We start from the raw sequence: 18,812 nt of genomic DNA, 5'->3' as shown, positions 1-18,812 counted from the left end.
TAAAACTTATACTGCTGGTAGTGAGCACGATGCAGTCTGTACAGAAACTGCTAAATAATATTGTACACCTGAAATTATACAATGATATAAATTATTATAGCCTCAATAAAATAATTGAAGAAAAATATGACCCATTACTTAGGCTGTGGGCCATTGATCCACCACATACAGTAAGGACCAAGGATGTGAGTTCATGTATTTTGATAACCTGGCAAGAAATTATTTCTATGCATAAATAAAGTTTCTCATCATCATCCCTTGGCTAAATATGCAAGGACCCATCTCAGTAACAACTGGCATCATACATAGCACATATATTCCTTTATAAGACAGTAGTCCCCCCTTTGTCTGAGGGGCATATGTCCCAAGACCCTCAGTGGCTGCCTGAAACCTTGGATAGTACCGAGCTCTATATATATTAAGTTCTTTTTACTTAAAGGAAGCACTTTATGGCTTCTCTTTGGCATATCAAAATTTCCAGCACCACTAATTTTGTGCTTTGGGGCCATTATTAAGTAAAATAAGGTCTACTTGAACAGAAGCACTGTGATGCCATGACAGTGGATCTGGTAACTGAGATGGCTACTAAGTGACTAATGGGCAGGTAGCATATACAGTGTGGACATTCTGGACAAATAGATGATTCACGACAAGGTGGGACCAAGAAGGATAGCTCAAAATTTCGTCATGCTGCTCAGAATGACGTGCAATTTAAAACTTATAAATTGTTTATTTCTGAAATTTTCCATTTAATATTTTTGAACTGTGTTGTCCATGGATAACTGAAACCACGGAAAGCAAAACCATGGATAAGAGGGGACTACCATAAACTTAATAAAGCCACAGGAAAATCTGGATCTGGAAATAGGATTTCAGACCACCTGTAGTTGTATTAAATTTTACAAATCAAGGGCAACTTAGAATAGGCCATCACTCATTTTGTATGAAGAAGTGGATGTAATCATTTTAAAGGCCAGAGTTCAACAGTCAAATGGCCTATTTGGAATTTGTGTGTGTGTGTCAGGAAGACTGGCCTTGAGCTAACATATGTAGCCAATCTTCCTCTTTTTTCTTGAGGAAGATTGTCACCGAGCTAACATCTGTACCAATCTTCCTCTATTTTATGTGGGATGCTGCCACAGTATGGCTCGATGAGTGCTGCTAGGTCTGTGCCCGGGATCTGAAACTGTGAACCCCAGGTGCCAAAGCGGAGAGTGTGAACATAACCACTACACCACTGGGACAGCCCCAGCCTATTTGGAACTTTTTAATCACCAATGGCAGAACTCATATCTTTTCCATGGAATGGCACATCTCTTGCTAATTGGACATTCCGAAGCATACAATGAGGAAAACTAAGCAAATGTGTCTATTCTAACAATATATGAATACTAAGAATAAAGACACTAAAATCAGGATAAAAGAATAAAAAAATTCTCTTAGAAGCAGATAAATAGAGGTGGATGAAACAAGATTCCCAAAAGGATTTCTTTCTACCAACCCCAAAACAGAACACTCTAGAAAAATCTAATGATGGCCTACACCTTGTTTCACAGTTTGGACCACTTTTGGGCCTTAGCATAATCCTATTGAGCATGATTTTTATGACATCACATCTCCTCAAGACACTCTCCTCACATACTTGCACTTTAACTTATAAACATTTACCAAAATGGCATCCTCAAGCCATGGTTCAAAAGTGGCAGGAGACCAGTTAGACTCACTATCGTATACTTGGATGGTAGTACAAAGAGTGCTTTTACTCAATAGTTATCTAGGAAGATAGGGATAGAATAGTAGTTCAAAATCAGAAATAAATCCTTCACATGTGTATGGCTTATACACGCTATTTATTAGTGGAGAGACACTGTCTTATACATGCTATTTATTAGTGGAGAGACACTGTCCATACCATCACAAAGACACACTACTAAGGCTCTACACCATTGATGCATTAACATCATAAGGACAAAGCATACAAGATTCTTGACATTGGATAACATATAATATTATTCATCATACCATAGAGATGGTAAACATGACTGAAAATATTCCAACATTATTTCAATGAAATTTCAGTAAAAAGTGAACATTTTCCAAGAGTAGGCCATCTAGTAGGTCACTCACTCATGGGAAGAAGAAACCATATTGGGGCCCACTATGACTGAATTGGTGAATCTAGTCATCTCAAAGTCCATAAAAGTAAAAGCTGTCATTATTCACAGCATATACTCTCATTATTCTGAAAATAATGGGGTTACACGATACTCAGGAGACAAAAATTTGGGTATAAATTTTGCCATCAAATTATTCAATTTTAAGTTTCATAGGCAAAGCACATTATCGAACTCTCATATTCTCCTCTATTAGAATGGTACTAGTGTTATGGGAAGCTTATCGCTGACCTAAAACAGTACAACACCATAAGAGTCCCATAATAATACTACAGCAATTTTTGTCCAGTCATGTATTTACACCCAAATGAATATTGTTTGTTGGACTAGGTAACAGTGAATCAAAAAACTGCATAACATTCAATCATAAGAAGTTCAGAGAAAAAAGTACGTATTTTGCCATGAGGATTACAACAAGAAGAAAATTCTGTGTTGATATTCAGGTTGCCTGAATGAGGAAAACTAATTGTCTTAGGTGTGAGTCTTCAATAGTTCAATGCTCTATATGGAATATGTGTGTCAACAAAATAAGCTATTGATATTTTATAATGGAATGTTTCATCTCTTGAGAGCAAGTCTTACTGAAACACAAAATGAGAGAAAAAGGGCCAAGGAATGAAACCTGAATATGATATACTAGTAGAAATTATAGATCACCAAAACAAAGCTTAACAAATGAGAATTTTTTGCTTATTTATAGGTGCATAGAAAAGTTGAAAAAACAAGTTACCCATGAGGTTTTATATCTCAAGTTCAAAATAAAATTCTCTTAGAAAGGAAATAAGGAGTGACTATTATCTATCCCAGGATTGTCATCTAAGCTGAGCCTCAGTGTAATTCTATTGAGAATGATTTTTAAGTCATCATTTCTCTTCAAGATAATATAAGGCCTCATCCCTGACTGATGCCATGGCACTCCCCATGTTTACATACATCTGGACCTGATCAACTTACCAATGAAGGCTTCCTGGAACTCTGGTGCTAAGGTGAATTGGAGTTAGGGCATATTTATTACAGGATACCTGGGTTGTATCAATCTCTCCAGTCACAGCAAGCCCAAGAATGTTCTTCCATATCATCATCTAAGAGGACAGAGATAGAACAGGTGTGAAAATAACTATGTCTCTCCAGTGTGTATGGGTCATGCATGCTTTTCATTAATTGAGGAAAATTGTCGATACTCAAAAAAAGACCCATTACATAGATTTTAGTCCATTGATTCACAAAACTTAATAAGGACAAAACTTACAGGTCACTTGACTTTGGAGAAGCAATCCAGTGGTTTCATGCAGAAACAAGAGCATCCCATTGATCTTCCCTTGTTTATATATTCAAGAAAGTCATATCAATAACAATTGGTGTGGTGTGTTGTATATGAATGCTCATAATGCACTGGCATTCTTGAAGCCACATCAATCTAAGGATGTAGAAATCAGATCAGATCAGGCCACATGGAATTTGTATACATTGTATTGGTTTGAGAAATGCATGTACAGGTATTTCCAACTTGTGGTCAAATGTCTAGTCTTTATGTTATGAGTCCTCATAAATGTCTCAAAAACATTACAAATGCAGAGCAACATGAAAATATTATAATAAGGGTGAATATGTCTACTCCTATATTTAGACCAAAATAATATCACAACATAGAGAGTAACCATGACTAAGAAAATGTCACAACATGATTTCAGCAAAATTTCAGTAAAAAGATGTTTTTCTCATGGGGATGCCATAAAATAGGTCAGTCACTCAAGGAGAAGTAGAATGCATAATGGGACATGTGTTGCCTCATATGGTACACCTATTCATCTCAAAAGCCCTATCAGGAACAATTGGCAGTATTCATAGTATACATTTTCATTATATTGAAAATAATGTAGCCACATGAAATTTGGGATTTATAATTCAGATAGCAGTTTGCTTATCAATTTATTCAAGTCAATGAGCAAAGCAGATTACTGAATGTCACATTTTTTTTAACATATTAATGCAATATATTTTTTTGAAGCAAAAATAATGCAAAAAAATCTATGATGAAGAAAATGTCAAAACTTTAAATAAAGGGGGCTGGCCCCGTGGCCGAGTGGTTAAGTTCGTGTGCTCCGCTGCAGGCGGCCCAGTGTTTCGTTGGTTCGAATCCTGGGCAGGGACATGGCACTGCTCATCAAACCACGCTGAGGCAGCATCCCACATGCCACAACTAGAAGGACCCACAACAGAGAATATACAACTATGTACTGGGGGGCTTTGGGGAGAAAAAGGAAACAAATAAAATCCTTAAAAAAAAAACTTTAAATAAAGGCAGGATCAGTAAGTTACAGTTTTTCATCATCTATTTCTCTTCAAACCAGCCTTGTTGAGCTCTGATTCATAGACCATACAATTAACCCATTTAAAGTGTAGAATCAAGGATGTTTAGTATACTCACTGAGTTGTGTAACCAAGACCACAATCAATTTTAGAACATTTCATCACCCCCAAAAAGAAGCCCTGTACCCATTAACAGTCGCTTCCTGATTTCCCCCAATCTCCCCAGCCCTAGATAGCCACTCATTTACTTTCTGTCTCTGTGGATTTGCTTATTCTGGGCTTTTCTTCTAAATGGAATCACACAATATGTAGTCTTTTGTGACAAGCTTCTTTCACTTTGCTTAATGTTTTCAAGTTTCATCCATGTTGTGGCGTGTGTTGGTACTTCATTCTTTTTTATTGCTGAATCATATTCCATTGTGTGATTATAGCACATTTTATTTATCCAATCATCAGTTGATGAACATTTGGGTTGTTTCTACTTCTTGGCTGTTAGGAACGATGCAGCTATGAATACAAGTTTTTGTGTGGATACATGTTCTCATTTCTCTTGGGTATATAGCTGGGAGTAGAATTGCCAGATCATATGGTAACTATGTAAACCTCTTGAACTGCTAGACTGCTTTCCAAAGTGGCCACACCAATTTATATTTCCACCAGCAATGCATGAGTGTTCCAATTTCTCCACATCTCTACCAGTATTCATCATCATTTTTATTACAACCATCCTGGTGGGTGTGAAGTGGGATCTCATTGTGGTTTTGATTTGTATTTCCCTGATGGCTAATGATGTTGAATATCTTTGAATGTACTTATTGGCCACTGAATGTCACATTTCTGTCTCCACTGGCATGATCCTTTAGTCATGAAAAGTTCACCAGTGAGTCAAAAACTGCCAGTACCATTACAACTGCTTAATAATATTATAGAAAGATCAGACCAGTTGTGCAAAAATATTCAAATGAATATTACACATTGGACTGGATACTATGAAGCAAAAAGTGAAAAAAAATTTCCTCAACTTTCAATCATATCAAATTCAGATAGAAAGCAAATATTTTTTCATGGCATTGCATCAAGTAGATTGGTCCCTCATTGAGAAGAAAACCCATATTGATATTCTGAGTAAACCTAATAGGCATAAGGGTGAATCATCGCTAGTCCAATGTCTGTTTTGAATGTATCTGTAACCAAGGCATCCACTCCACTTTTATTAAAGGAATGGTACATCTCTTGAAACATGTCTTACTGAAACACACAGTGAGAGAAAAAGATTCAAGGAATGAATTGCAAATATTCCATGCTATCAGAAATAATAAATAACTAAAACAATGCTTAAAGTATCATAATTTGTTGTTCACCTAGAAGCATACAGATAGGGTTGGGCCAAGCAAGTTTCCTACAATGGTGTCATTGTCTCAAGCCACAAAATTATTCACCTAGAAGGAAATAAGGATTCCAAACTTCTAGTTCTAGGTTTGTCACCTATTATGGGCCTCCACATAATCCTATTGAGCACAATTTTTATGTCATCATCTCTGTTCAAGGCAATATAAATTCTCATGATTGATCTAATCCATGGCATTCCCCATTCATACAGACTCTTGGAGTTGAATATGCTTACCAGAGGTGGATTAATGGGACCACTGTTCTAAGGTGAATTATGGTTCTTGCACATTCAATACTGGACACCTGGTTGGTATAAATTGCCCCAAGTGCAGCAGACCAGATGGTGTTCTTCTTCTGTTATTATCTATGTGGACAGGAGTAGGACAGGTGTCAAAAAGAAAAACTACACTTTTCATGGTTATTTTGCTCAAGCATGATTTTCCTTAATAGTCAGGACTCCAAAAGTGACTTAATTTATTATATAGGCTGTAGACCATTGATTCACCAACACAAGGAGGCCAAAATATACAGGTTTCTTGACTTTGGAGAACCAGTCAGGTGGCGTCATGCAGAAATGAGATTATCACATTGATTATCCCTTGTCTATATAATCAAGCAAACCATATCCATAACAATCACCATAATCCCTTGCCTATTAATTCTCATAAAATAAAACCTCTGAAGTCATGTATAATTCAGCTTCTGGAAATAAGACATCAGGCCTTATAATATTGCTGTCATTTATTTCACTATTCATTAGCTAGAATCACAAAGCACATTGTTGTTGTTATTATTTTGAACAAACTGTTATTTGTCAGATCAATTCAGAATAATAAAAACAATATATTCTATTTTACCTTCATTTATTCCTTAGCCAATGATTTCTTTCTTTATGTAGATTTGATTGTCTGACTGATATCATTTTCCCCCTTTTTGAATAATTTCCTTTTATATTTACTGTAAGGCTGGACTATTGGTAACAAACTGTCTCAATTTTTGCTTGTCTGAGAAAGTATTTCTCTTTCACTTTCTAGGATAATATAGCTGTTTACATTACTCATCTGTTCTTTCATGTCACCCACTTTTCCATTAGAGCCATCAACATGTTAATCATAGTTGTTTTAAGTTCCTGGTCTGATAATGCTATCGACTCTGCGATACATAAATCTGATTCTGATGCTTTATCTGTTGTGTCAAGTTGTATTTTTTGTCTTTTAAGTACGCCTTATAATTTTTTGCTGAAGACCAGGCATGATATATTGGGTAAAAGGAACTGAGGTGAATAGGCCTTTATTGTGAGGTTTTTTATGTTTATCTGGCTAGAGGTTAGACTGTATTTACTTTACTGTAGCTGTAAGTGTCACAGCTAAAATTTCGTCTGGTATCTCTGTTCCTGTCTTCTTTTTTGTCTTTGGGTTTCCCTAGAGACTTCTTTTTCTTTTCAACAGTAAAGTAAAAGTTTAATAAATCATGATACACTCATATGATAGAATTCCATCTACTAGAAACAATTCTGTACATGAAGATCAACATAAATGACAGGAGAAAAATGTTCATATCTTATTAATATATTTAAAAAGTAAGTTAGATACAGTTAGATATGGACACCATTATGTTAAAATATCTACATACAGATACACACAGACAATATGAATGTTTTGTTTTCTTTGTATTTTTTCTCATTTTCCAGAGTTATGCAGTGAACTTGTTGCTTTTTATAATTAAAAAAATAAGCTCACTACACATATAGAGAGGTGGGAAATTATTTATTGTGACTTTTTAGAGTCAGGCAGTACTTCTTTAACTTTTATTGGAATTTTGCAGCCTTAAAAACAGAAACTAAGAGTTTTTTCAGATTGTTTCCTAAAGACAAGGCCATTATCTATAGCTGAAAGAAAGCCAACACAATGTTGAGATTTGTCAAGAAGGATATCGAAACCAGAAGTCATTGCCCTGCCCTTCTCATACAAACTGCGCAAACACATTCTAGTTGCTGGGTCTCACATAAAAATAATAGCGAGGCTCACACCAAAATCCAGATCATAGAAGACCTTCTGAGATTTCTTAAGGCCTGAGGTGTGCATTATTTCCATTATACTGTCCTGTTGTTATAAAGGAGTCCTATTGCTGTTGTGGTAAGGTATGAGGAGAGGGGAAGCATTCTATAGTCCTATGATTAGATATTAATCTGTTAATGAGACTGTGCTAGTAGGCTGTGACCTTATAGAGGGTCTCAGAATTCCTCCCCCTGGCCTCCTCAGTAAGACAGGAAGGCAGGAGCAGTGCTGGAGTTGGGTATTTCCCTTCTCCTACGTTGAAGACTAGCGTGGACTGGATTGGGCATTTTCTTTTCCTTATGGAGCAGGCTTATAGCAGGCTGAAGTTGGGCATTTATTTCTCTCAGGTTAATTTGTTCTGGTAAAGCACAAGTTAGGCTCTGGTTAAATAGTTTCCTTTGAAGTCAGGCCTTATTAAGAAAAAGAGAAAAGAGGACAGCCCCATGGCCAAGTGGTTAAGTTCACGTGCTCCGCTTCAGCAGCCTGTGGTTTCACCAGTTCGGATCCTGGGCGAGGACATGGCACCACTTATCAGGCCACCTTGAGGTGGTGTCCCACGTGCCACAACTAGAATGACCCACAACTAAAATATACAACTATGTACTGGTGGGATTGGGGGATTAAAAAAGCAGAGAAAAAAAAGATTGGCAATAGTTGTTAACTCAGGTGCCAATCATCTTTAAGAAAAAAAAAGAAAAAGAGAATGCTCTGGACATGTTTCAAAATGTCTACCTTGGTCCTTCATCTGACAGAAGCAGTAGGGGATTTTTCTGCAGTATTCACTGTGAGAACCTGGTAGGGTTTCTGGAGATAAAACTTACACAAGCATGGGGCTTCCACTAAGAGAGGTCCCCACAGGAGTTTTTAACTCTTAAACTTGTTGACAATGAGCCTCCAGCAATTGTGATTGTCAATTACACTGTAAATTTTCCCACCTTGATACTAGTTCCAGTGGAGGTTTTGCTCCTGGGCTAATGTTGGAGTAAGTTGTGATTCTCTCTATCTGACAGACAATCCTTGTAATTTTTGTGGTAGTGACTTTCCTGTGTCTTCAACTGTCTAATGAATTCCAGAGGAACTGGTGATTTTCAATCTATTCATATTTTTCTTCATTGTGTCAATGAGGGTGACAATTTCCACGTACTTTCCACATCATACTGGAAAACAGAAGTCCAAGTGTATTCATTCTCATGTGTATTGGACAACCCATATATAGGGATTTCAAGCATATGCCTGATGTGACACTGTATATATGTTCTGAGTTCTCATCAGTGCCCCACACATATGAAAAAACAAGACCAAAATGAAAATATAATAAGAGGGGTGAATATATCTACTCTTATATTTATACTAAAGAATAACACACCATAGAGACAAGAATTATCACTCTGAAAATGTCTCAAAATTATTTAAAGAAATCACAGTAAAAGGTGATGTTTTTAAAATGAGGATGACATCAACTGTATTGGTCACTCATGAGAAGAATTCATAACAGGACACATGTTGCCTGATTTGGTGAACCTAGTTATTGGCCAATCAGTAAATGGAATCATTCATAGACTATGTTTTTATTATACTGAAAATAAAGAACTCACAAGATACATGGGAGTGAAATTCAGATAGTTTTCTCATCAATGGATTCAATTTTAACATTTGTGGGAAAAGAAAATTCTGAATCTAACATTATCTTCTCCACTGTGAGGGTCCTTCAGTGATGGAATTTATCTCAGTGACCTCAAAGCAGCCTAACATCATTAGACTCCTTTAGTAACAATAAAGGAAAATTGGTCTATCTATTTACATATCCAAATAAATATCATGCATTGGACTGAATACCAAAGAAAAAAAATTTCTTCACTGTCAATAACACTAAATTCAGGTAAAAATTAAAGATTTTGTCATGGGATCAAATCAAGTAGTTCAGTCACACATTGAGTAGAAAACCTCATATGGATATTCAGGTTACCCAAATGGTAAATCTAATTGCCTTAGGGTAAATATTCATAAGCCCAAAAGTCTACTTGGAAGATATTTGTGACTAACACTGACATTCACATCTCATCAGTTTTATTATGCATATCTTGTCACACACCTTACTAAAAGAAACAATGAGAGAAAAAGAGCTGAGATGAGCCCCAAATGTGTCAAATTATTAGAACTTATTGACCATTGAAAAAGCTGACAGTTATTGTTCAATTTGAAATGCATAGACAAAGTTATAAATGACAAAGTGATCAACACAAAATGCATCTGTAAAAGAAAAACAAGGAACCTCAAAACTCTGTCCTAGGATTGTAAACCTAGGGTGGGTCTCAATGTAATCCCATTGAGCATGATATTTAGTTATTCAGAGCTCTTCATTAAAATATGAGGTCTCATAATTGATGCAACACGTGTGACTCCCCAAGCATACATACACTTGGACCTCACTATGCTTACCAAAGATGGATGCAGGAAATTATGAAAGTTGGCTGTATTGCATGCTGGACACCTGGTGGATATTGATTGCCCTGGGGACAGCAGGCTGAACAGGATTCTTCCTCTGGAATCACTATCTGGGTGAACACAAATATGAGAGGTGTCAAAACAAAGTACTACATTTCCATTGGGCATGTGGTTCATGCATGCTTCTCCTTAATGGACCCATATGATCATTCCTGCATAAATGATCCATTACAGAGGCTGTGTGCCATTAATTCACCAAACAAAAGGTAGACAAAGTACATAAGTTTCTTGACTTTGGAAAACCAACCAGGAGGCGTCATGCTAAAACCAGAGTATCTTATTGCTCATTCCTGGTACATTTGATCAAGGAGCGATATTAGCAACACTGACATGGTCCATCGCATTTCAAATTGGATATAAAATGACACTATGAAGCCATGTGAAATTTATTTTGTAGAAAACAGATGATAGAATAATTGGAATTGTGCTTTCATTCAACCTCTCAATCCATGTATGACAGTTTTCAGGCTGTGGCTGATAAGTCATTGTCTGTATGTTAACAGTTCTCATCCATGTCCCACAGTCATCACAAAAACAGCAACACAAAAATATTATAATTGGGATAAATATGTCTACTCTTGTGCTCAGGGCTAAGATTATCAATGGTGGTGATGAAACCAAGAATCAGAAAAATTATCAATAGCATTCTTATGAAATTACAGTAAAATTGACCTTCTCATTAAGAATGTCATCCTTTACATCAATCACTCATGGAAAAGAAGAACTCATAAAGGAACCAATGTTCTTTGATTTGGTGATCTAGACAAATCAAATGGCCAGTAAGGAACAACTGGCATCACCCAAACTATACACTTCATTATATTGAATTAGTGAAGCCACATGATATCAGGAAGTGCAATTCAGCTATCTGTTTATTCAACAATGTTATCAACATTCACCCCCTGGGTGGGGCAAATTACTGAATCTCATTATCTCAACTATACTAACATGGTCCTTCAGTTATAGAAAGTTATTTGATGACCCAAATGCAGCACAAAAGGTTATAATCTTCTATGATATATTAGAAACACAGCCTTGACATGAATATAGACATAGACTAAGGTTTCCCTGAACCAGTTAGGGAAAAATTTCTTCAATTTTCAACCTTGGTTTCAGACAAAACAAAGTGACTTCATTGTAGGATCATATTCTGTAGTGTGGTCGCTCATTGAGAAGTAAACTCCATGCTGGTTTTCAGGATTCTCAAGAGTAAAACTTTTCAAAAACCATCACAAAAACAATACAAAATACCATATAAGGGTACATAATCACGATGAAAATGTGTACTTCTGTACATTGGGAAGGAAATTATAACATAGTGGAGATGAAAGGATGGTTCAGAAAAATTCTCAACATCATTTCAATGAAATTTCAGTCAATAGTGGCCTCATGAAGATGCCATCCATTAAGGCAATCACTCATGGACAGGAAAAACTCCAAATTGGGCCAAGTGGCCCAATTTGGAGAAGCTAAACAGAGCAAACAGCCAATCAGGAAAAACTGTTATCACCAAGGACATGCAATTCATTATATTGATATGGTGCAATTCAGATAACCAGTAACATAACAATTTATTCAAAATAAGACCCATGGACCAGGAAAATTCCTGAATCTCACAATGTCTACTCCATTGGCATGATCATTCAGTTATAGAAAGTTCTTTTGTGACTCAAATGTAAAGAAAAGCAGCTTCGGTAACCTAAGTATATTAAAATATTGGTTTTGATGTGTATACAGATTGAGAAGAATGTTGCCAGGGTTCCAGTTAGGAAAACAAATTCCTCAGTTTGTAATCTGAACAATCTCAGGTAAAACAGAAAGATTTCAGTTTTTATAGGATCATATACCATAGGATGGACATTCTAACAGAAGTAAGCCCCATATTGATATTCAGGGTCACTAAATAAGAAAAACCTATTGCCTTAGATCAGGACTCATTAGTAGTGGTCTAATACTCTATTTGACATGTGTCTAAGATCAAAGTAATTCACTCATCTCTGATTATCAATGCAATGGTGTAACCCTTGGCCAAAAGTCTCTCTGAAAGGGACTATGAGATAAAAAGACCTAAGGAATAACTTCTGAAAAGCCCTACTATTACGGTATATAGATCACTATACAAAGCATAAAGTATGAGTATGCATCATTCACAGAGAAGCTCATAGACAAAAAATCCTCCTAAGAACTTTGTTGTGTCAAGTCCAAAACAGCATTGTTCTACAAAGGAAGTAGGATCCCCAGTGTCCTCTCATAGGATTGTTCTTGAGAATGGGTCTTAACATAATCCTATCAAGCATAATTTTTAGATCACCATATCACTTCAAAACAATATTAGGTTGCATCATTGATCCACCAGGGCTCTCTCACTTCACCAATGCACCTGGACCTGAATATGATTACCAAGATTAGATTACAGAAACAGGGTGTAATCTGGATAAGAGTTCTAGATGCCGGACACCAGACAGATAAAAATTGACTCAATGTCAGCAGGCCAAATAAGGCTCTTTTTGGGAGTCATTATCCAGTAAACAGGGTAGGATAGTTGTCATAATGAAGTACTAAATTTCTCATGGGCTTGTGCCTCACACATGCTACTCCTCAAAGAATCATAAAGGTGATTCAACAAAAATGAGCCCATAATGAAGGCTGTGCACCTTATATTCACCAGAAACAAAAATGGCAGAGCACACAGTTTTCTTAATGAAGAAAAATACTCAGTGTGCATTGAGCAGCATCAAGTATCAAGCAATATTAGTAGACCTGAATAAACTTTTATTCCAGTCTATAGGGATGTTAACATGGATAGTTGGAAATTGTGAAGTCATATGAAAATCATTTTTAAAAGACAGATATGAGCAAAATTGAAATTGTGCTGACTTTGACTCTATTCACAAATTTGTGAAATATTTCAAGTTGGGGACAAAAAGTCATTGTCTATTAATTTAAAGTTTCCATTTATGTACAAAAACATCCCAGAAACAACAACAAAAATTGCAATATCAACATGGGCATGTCAACAAATATAATTCACAAAATATTGTCACACTGTGGGGATGAAACTATGGAAAAATTTATTCTCAGGTCCTCAACATAAAGTTCAGTAAAAAGTGGTTTTTATTGGGGCTGGCCCCGTGGCAGAGTGGTTAAGTTCGCGCGCTCCGCTGCAGGCGGCCCAGTGTTTCGTTAGTTCGAATCCTGGGCGCGGACATGGCACTGCTCATCAGACCACGCTGAGGCAGCGTCCCACATGCCACAACTAGAAGAACCCACAACGAAAAATACACAACTATGTACCGGGGGGCTTTGGGGAGAAAAAGGAAAAAATAAAATCTTTAAAAAAAAAAAAAAAAAGTGGTTTTTATTCCTGAGAAAGCTATCATTCAAGGCAGTTACACCTGCAGAGGAAGAACACAAAAATGGATGAAGTGGCCTGATTTGGCAAAGCTAAATGATCAAAGGGCCAACTAGAAAGAACTGGCATCGGCAAGAGCCAGCAATTCCTTAAAATGACATGGTGAAGTCCTATAAATCTTCAGGAGCTGCCATTCAGCTATCTAAATACTCAACAATGTCTTTCAACAAAGACTATGAATGGGATTCACTTCTCACCTGCTTGAAGCCATGAGCATGATTCTTCCCTAGAGAAAGTTGTCCCTATACCCAAAGCAGACACAAGCATTTCTCATTCCTTCAGCATATTAGAGTTATTGGCCATAACTGGTACACGGATGAATGCGAATGTTGACCAGGAGGCAATTAAAAAAGACATTTCCTCCATTTACACTTTGATCCATTATGGGTATAATGAAAAGCTTTCAATTTCCAGAAATTGCATCCCATAGTGCTGACATAAAAGATAAATCAACCATCTATTGATATTTAGGCTCTCAAAAGAAGTCAAACTTATTTACTATTTTAACGTGGGCCTTCCCTATTGTCCAATGTTCTCTATATCTTATGACTGTAATTAAAGACATCCACATATGTCTGATCATACAGGCAAGGGTGAAACCCATGCCAAAATGTTTCACTGAAAGACATATTAAGAGAAAAAGAGGTAAGGGCCGGACCCAAAAATGGATCCAGTGAAATAAAGACTAAAAGATAAAAATTATCTTGGTCATGAGGAGCCTATACACAGGGTACAGCAATATTAGATTCTTGCGAGGGACTGGCTGCTTCAAGACCCAAGCCCATAGCTCTAGAAGGAAAAGTGATCCCCAACTTTAGGCTCCAAAATTCTCAATGGCATCGGACCTCAGTGCAATGGTATTGAGAATGATTTTTAGGTAAGACCTGAAACCATGAAACTTCTAGAAGAAAACATAGGCAGTATGTTCAGTGATATCAGTCTTAGCAGTATATTTTCAGGTACCATGTCTGACTGGGCAAGGGAAACAGAAAAAATAAACAAATGGGATTACACCAAACTAAAAAGTGTCTGCACATCAACAAAACTAAAAGATAATGTAACAATTGGGAGAAGATATTTTCAAACCAAATATATGATAAGGGGTTAATACTCAAAACATACAAAGAACTCATACATCTCAACAACAAAAAAACTAACACCCCAATTAAAAAATGGGTATAAGATATGAACAGACATTTCTCCAAAGAAGATACATACAGATGGCCAACAGGCACATGAAAAGATGTTCAGCATTATTAACCATCACAGAAATGCAAATCAAATCTACAAGATATCATGTCACTGCCATCAGAATGGCTATAGTTAATAAGGCAGGGAAGAAAAGAGTTGGAGAGTATGTGGAAAGAAAGGACCTCTCATACACTGCTGGTGGGAGTGCAAACTGGAGCGGCCACTATGGAAAACAGTATGCAGATTCCACAAAAATTTAAGAATAGAACAACCACAAGATTCTGCTTTTCTGCTGCTGGGTGTTTATCCAAAGAACATGAAAATACCAATCCCAAAAGATACATGCACTACTATGTTTATTGCAGCATTATTCACAAGAGCCAAGACTTGGAAGCAACCTAGGTGCTCATCGAGGGATGAATGGATAAAGAAGATGTGGAAAATATGAACAATGGAATACTACTCAGCCATAAGAATTGATGAAATCTGGCCATTTGTGACAACGTGGATGGACCATGAGGGTCTTAGTCTCTAAGGAAAATGTCAGAGAAAGAAAGTCAAACACTGGATGATTGCACTCATAAATAGAAGGTAAAAACAACAAAAATCAATCATCTAGAGACAGAAATTGGATTGGTGCTTACCAGAAGGGAATGGGGGAAGGAGAAGAGGGAAAGGGAGTATTAGCCACATGTGTGTGGTGATGGATTGTAATTAGTCTTTGGGTGGTGAACATGATGTAATCTACACAGAAATCAAAATATAATGATAAACACAATAAAATTTTACAATGTTATATCCCAAAGTTAACACAATATGTAAGTGAATAAAACTCAAATATTACTTAAATTTTAAAAAAGGCAATATGAGTTCATGAAAAGTTAATATGAGTTGCCAAAGCTCTCAATTTCCAGAGATCTTATCCTGTATGGCTGACAACCAAGAAGAAATAAGCTCTCTTGGCTTCTGGGTTCTTGAAAAGGGTCAAAACTATGTATGGCCAGATGGCTGGCCTTTCTCACAGTCCAACATTGTCTGTGGTTCCCTCAATGATCAATGACTTCCACTCAGCTGGGATCATTCAGGCCACAATGAAAGCCCAGCCAGAATATTTGACTGAAAGATACAATGAGAGAAGAGGAGCTAAGGAATGGCTGAGAACAGGGTCTTCGGGGAGGAACCAGGGCCCACAAAGCAGTCTGGCCTCTTGGACTCCCATAGGCAGGGTAGAGCCACACGAGACTTCCTCTAGAGATTCCATTGCTTTCGAAGGGAAATAAGCTCCCCAACATCTTTCCCCCAAATTCTCAACTTCACTGGGCCTCCATGTAATCCTATTGAACAAGATTTTTAGGTCATCATCTCTCTTCAAGACAATATGAGTTCTCATCATTGATCCACAAAAGGACATGCATATTGCCATTTTGGTAACACTAATAAATTCAATGTGTAAATTGGGTGTTCTAGTGTCATTCATAGCATACCCTTTATTATATGAAATAATGGGTCTACAGTGGGACCTGGAATTCTGATATATGTTTCTTCATGAATATACTCAGTTTTAAGTTTCAAATTTTATCCTGTAACCAGTACAAGTACTGAACTTCAAAACTCTTCTCCAATGGCAGGTTCTTTCAGATATGGAAAAATTCTTCACTGATGTCAAAGTAGCCCAAAGCAGTTAGAATCCTCTAAAATTATAGAAATGTTGATCTTATCATATATGTAGAAATAAATGAATATCAAACATTTTTCTGAACTTCAATATTATTAATTTAATATTCAAATGAAAGTGTCATAAAATCACATCACATAGGTCAGTCACTCATTCAGAAAAAAATTCCATATCCCTATGCAGGTTACCTTCTGTGTAAACCTATTTGCCTTAGGAGTATATCTTCCACAGTTAATCGTCTATTTGGAATGTATCAGTGACCAAAGGAATCCAGATATCTATTATCATTGCAGTGTCACAAGCCTTAGTTGAATGTGTTACTCAAAGACACATTGAGAGAAAAACAGTGAAGGACTGAGCTCTGAATGTGCCCTACTATTAAGAATTATAAATCTCTTAAACAAAGCTTATAGGATGAATATTCATTTTTTAATTTTGAGCACAAAGACAGGATTGCTCACATGAGTTTCTTTTAAGTTTTCCTTGTCTCAAGTCCAAAATAAAATGCCTAGAAAGGAAATAATATTTCCCAACATACTGCTCCAGACTGTCACCTAGGTCTATCTTCATCATAATCCTATTGATCATGATTTTCAGGTTATCATCTCTCTTCAAGACAATAAGTTTTCATCATTGACCCAAGCCATGGCAACCCCCACATATATACATTTGGACTTGAATATGCTTTCCAGGTAATTATGGTACTAATTTGGACAAGAGCTTTAACATATTTAGTGCTAGGCATCTGAGTCACATTAATTCCCCAAAGCTGCAGGCCAAACTGTGCTCTTCCTCTGTAGTCATCATCTAGGTGTACAGGAGTAGGACAGGTATCAAAACATGGAACTGTCTCTTATGGAATATGTCTCTGGAGTGCTTTCTTTAATGGAGCAATATGGCCAGTACTCAAAAAATGACCTATTATAGAGGATATAGACTATTGATCACCCTACACAAGAATGACATAGAATACAGGTTTCTTTGGAGAACCACTCACGTGGTTTTAGGAAAACACAAGAACATCCCATTTATCATCCTTTGTCTACATATCAAAGGATGCCATACCAGTAACATTTGGCATGGTCCATTGCAATATGAACTCTCCTAAAGTGACACACTTGAAGCCATGTAAAACTTAGGATTTGCAAATCAACTATCAGACCACTGAGAATAATATTCATTTATAGGAAGCTTTGATTTTTTTCATAGCATACACATCATTATACTGAAAATAATGCATTAATATGATATTTGGGAGCTGAAATTCATATATGTGAATTTCCCCATTATAAATCAATTTTAGGTTTAATAGGAAGAAAAAATTACTGAATCTCACATTTTCATCTTTGTTGGCATGATCCTTCATTTATTGAAAGTTCTTCAGTGACCCTAAAGCAGCCTGACACTATTAGAATCCCATTTAAGGTTATAGAGATATTGGTCTAGTCATGTATAGAGACCCAGATGAGTATTGAACATTAATTGATCTGGACACCAATGAATCAAAATTTCCTTAGCTATCAATCAAATCAGATTCAAGTAATAAGCAAAGATTTTATCATAAGATCACATCAAGTAGACCAGTCATTCAATAAGAATACCCCATTTCAATATTCAGGTTGACTAAATGAGTAAACCTAACTGCTTTGGGGTGAATCTTCAGTAGTCCAGTGATCTATTTGGAATGAATATGTGACTGAAGGATGCCATTCACCTCTTATCAATGCAAAGGTGTAACTCTTAGCAGAATATCTTACTATAAGACACAAAGAGAGAAAAACTACGATCTTGTAGTTTAACACTAGTAGGAATATATTGTAGTTGTTGAATAACTAGTTGTTTCTCAGTTATATAGGTGAAGATTTGTGAAAATTCTTTAGCTATATTTTTTGCAGCAGGATTTAATTCCCAGATGTCCAATTCCAAATTCATTCCCAATTCCATTCTCATTTATATCTACTGCTGTATCCTGTATTATATTTTGATTCCATTCTGTTTGCATTTGAATTATGTGTTTCTGTAGTTGTCCCAAGACACTAAAATGCCTGTCAATATTTCTATATCAATAGAATCTGCAATTGTGGTCCCAGTTTCTATTT

The 18,812-nt window shown here is 36.4% G+C and overlaps 7 non-coding genes across 7 annotated transcripts; all 7 read right to left on the bottom strand.

Annotated features, from left to right (window-relative positions):
• Positions 1-1,570: 1,570 nt before the first annotated feature.
• Positions 1,571-1,648, bottom strand: LOC123283617 (small nucleolar RNA SNORD115). The gene has a single exon (XR_006524293.1). It is a non-coding gene; the product is annotated as a small nucleolar RNA SNORD115 (small nucleolar RNA).
• A 1,349-nt stretch (positions 1,649-2,997) lies between these two features.
• Positions 2,998-3,078, bottom strand: LOC123283610 (small nucleolar RNA SNORD115). The gene has a single exon (XR_006524286.1). It is a non-coding gene; the product is annotated as a small nucleolar RNA SNORD115 (small nucleolar RNA).
• Positions 3,079-5,976: 2,898 nt separating this feature from the next.
• Positions 5,977-6,057, bottom strand: LOC123283611 (small nucleolar RNA SNORD115). The gene has a single exon (XR_006524287.1). It is a non-coding gene; the product is annotated as a small nucleolar RNA SNORD115 (small nucleolar RNA).
• Positions 6,058-10,237: 4,180 nt separating this feature from the next.
• On the bottom strand, positions 10,238-10,318 carry LOC123283615 (small nucleolar RNA SNORD115). The gene has a single exon (XR_006524291.1). It is a non-coding gene; the product is annotated as a small nucleolar RNA SNORD115 (small nucleolar RNA).
• Positions 10,319-12,705: 2,387 nt separating this feature from the next.
• Positions 12,706-12,786, bottom strand: LOC123283613 (small nucleolar RNA SNORD115). The gene has a single exon (XR_006524289.1). It is a non-coding gene; the product is annotated as a small nucleolar RNA SNORD115 (small nucleolar RNA).
• A 3,570-nt stretch (positions 12,787-16,356) lies between these two features.
• On the bottom strand, positions 16,357-16,437 carry LOC123283609 (small nucleolar RNA SNORD115). Its single transcript, XR_006524285.1, has one exon. It is a non-coding gene; the product is annotated as a small nucleolar RNA SNORD115 (small nucleolar RNA).
• An 832-nt stretch (positions 16,438-17,269) lies between these two features.
• LOC123283612 (small nucleolar RNA SNORD115) lies at positions 17,270-17,353 on the bottom strand. The gene has a single exon (XR_006524288.1). It is a non-coding gene; the product is annotated as a small nucleolar RNA SNORD115 (small nucleolar RNA).
• Positions 17,354-18,812: the final 1,459 nt, after the last annotated feature.

This window comes from Equus asinus, chromosome 2 (genome assembly GCF_041296235.1).
Source record: "Equus asinus isolate D_3611 breed Donkey chromosome 2, EquAss-T2T_v2, whole genome shotgun sequence".
NCBI lineage: Eukaryota > Metazoa > Chordata > Mammalia > Perissodactyla > Equidae > Equus > Equus asinus.
This window is presented reverse-complemented; position numbering and strand designations above follow the sequence as displayed.